Source organism: Electrophorus electricus, unplaced genomic scaffold, assembly GCF_041902795.1.
Source record: "Electrophorus electricus isolate QZ-2024a unplaced genomic scaffold, ASM4190279v1 Scaffold122, whole genome shotgun sequence".
Lineage (NCBI taxonomy): Eukaryota > Metazoa > Chordata > Actinopteri > Gymnotiformes > Gymnotidae > Electrophorus > Electrophorus electricus.
Genome location: NW_027658404.1, coordinates 205001 through 207910, shown reverse-complemented (window position 1 = coordinate 207910; position 2910 = coordinate 205001).

Genomic DNA, 2910 nt, shown 5'->3' with positions numbered 1-2910 from the left:
TCATACTACTACTACCAGACTTCCAGGCCCCAGAGGTCAAACACAGTCATGCCCAGCAAAGTAGCTCTGGGCCTGGGCACACTTCAAGAAGTTTGACCCTTTATATAAGCCTAGAAATAGACTTCCAGAGCCAAGAGGTCAAACACAGTCATGCCCAGCAAAGTAGCTCTGGGCCTGGGCACACTTCAATCACTTTGTGCCTTTAAATCATACTACTACTACCACCAGACTTCCAGGCCCAAGAGGTCAAACACAGTCATGCCCAGCAAAGTAGCTCTGGGCCTGGGCACACTTCAATCACTTTGTGCCTTTAAATCATACTACTACTACCACCAGACTTCCAGGCCCTGGAGGTCACACCTTCATGCCTAGCAAGGTTGCTTTACACCTGCGCACACTTCAGACCGTTTCACTCTTTTAATCCTTCAAAGTACCACATTTCCAGACCCAAGAGGTCACAGAATCATGCCCAGCAAAGTAGCTCTGGGCCTGGGCACACTTCAATCACTTTGTGCCTTTAAATCATACTACTACTACCAGACTTCCAGGCCCCAGAGGTCAAACACAGTCATGCCCAGCAAAGTAGCTCTGGGCCTGGGCACACTTCAAGAAGTTTGACCCTTTATATAAGCCTAGAAATAGACTTCCAGAGCCAAGAGGTCAAACACAGTCATGCACAGCAAAGTAGCTCTGGGCCTGGGCACACTTCATTCACTTTGTACCTTTAAATCATACTACTACTACCAGACTTCCAGGCCCAAGAGTTCAAACACATTCATGCCCAGCAAAGTAGCTCTGGGCCTGGGCACACTTCAATCACTTTGTGTCTTTAAATCATACTACTACTACCAGACTTCCAGGCCCCAGAGGTCAAACACAGTCATGCCCAGCAAAGTAGCTCTGGGCCTGGGCACACTTCAAGAAGTTTGACCCTTTATATAAGCCTAGAAATAGACTTTCAGGCCCAAGAGGTCAAACACAGTCATGCCCAGCAAAGTAGCTGTGGGCCTGGGCACACTTCATTCACTTTGTACCTTTAAATCATACTACTACTACTACTACTACTACTACTACTACTACTACTACTACTACCAGACTTCCAGGCCCAAGAGGTCAAACACAGTCATGCCCAGCAAAGTAGCTCTGGGCCTGGGCACACTTCAAGAAGTTTGACCCTTTATATAAGCCTAGAAATAGACTTCCAGGCCCAAGAGTTCAAACACATTCATGCCCAGCAAAGTAGCTCTGGGCCTGGGCACACTTCAATCACTTTGTGCCTTTAAATCATACTACTACTACCAGACTTCCAGGCCCCAGAGGTCAAACACAGTCATGCCCAGCAAAGTAGCTCTGGGCCTGGGCACACTTCAAGAAGTTTGACCCTTTATATAAGCCTAGAAATAGACTTCCAGAGCCAAGAGGTCAAACACAGTCATGCCCAGCAAAGTAGCTCTGGGCCTGGGCACACTTCATTCACTTTGTACCTTTAAATCATACTACTACTACCAGACTTCCAGGCCCAAGACGTCAAACACAGTCATGCCCAGCAAAGTAGCTCTGGGCCTGGGCACACTTCATTCACTTTGTACCTTTAAATCATACTACTACTACTACTACTACTACTACTACTACTACTACTACCAGACTTCCAGGCCCAAGAGGTCAAACACAGTCATGCCCAGCAAAGTAGCTCTGGGCCTGGGCACACTTCAATCACTTTGTGCCTTTAAATCATACTACTACTACCAGACTTCCAGGCCCCAGAGGTCAAACACAGTCATGCCCAGCAAAGTAGCTCTGGGCCTGGGCACACTTCAAGAAGTTTGACCCTTTATATAAGCCTAGAAATAGACTTCCAGAGCCAAGAGGTCAAACACAGTCATGCCCAGCAAAGTAGCTCTGGGCCTGGGCACACTTCATTCACTTTGTACCTTTAAATCATACTACTACTACTACTACTACTACTACTACTACTACTACTACTACTACCAGACTTCCAGGCCCAAGAGTTCAAACACATTCATGCCCAGCAAAGTAGCTCTGGGCCTGGGCACACTTCAATCACTTTGTGCCTTTAAATCATACTACTACTACCACCAGACTTCCAGGCCCAAGAGGTCAAACACAGTCATGCCCAGCAAAGTAGCTCTGGGCCTGGGCACACTTCAATCACTTTGTGCCTTTAAATCATACTACTACTACCAGACTTCCAGGCCCAAGAGTTCAAACACATTCATGCCCAGCAAAGTAGCTCTGGGCCTGGGCACACTTCAATCACTTTGTGCCTTTAAATCATACTACTACTACTACCACCAGACTTCCAGACCCAAGAGGTCAAACACAGTCATGCCCAGCAAAGTAGCTCTGGGCCTGGGCACACTTCAAGAAGTTTGACCCTTTATATAAGCCTAGAAATAGACTTCCAGGCCCAAGAGGTCAAACACAGTCATGCCCAGCAAAGTAGCTCTGGGCCTGGGCACACTTCATTCACTTTGTACCTTTAAATCATACTACTACTACTACTACTACTACTACTACTACTACTACTACCAGACTTCCAGGCCCAAGAGGTCAAACACAGTCATGCCCAGCAAAGTAGCTCTGGGCCTGGGCACACTTCATTCACTTTGTGCCTTTAAATCATACTACTACTACCACCAGACTTCCAGGCCCAAGAGGTCAAACACAGTCATGCCCAGCAAAGTAGCTCTGGGCCTGGGCACACTTCAATCACTTTGTGCCTTTAAATCATACTACTACTACCACCAGACTTCCAGGCCCTGGAGGTCACACCTTCATGCCTAGCAAGGTTGCTTTACACCTGCGCACACTTCAGACCGTTTCACTCTTTTAATCATTCAAAGTACCACATTTCCAGACCCAAGAGGTCACAGAATCATACCCAGCAAA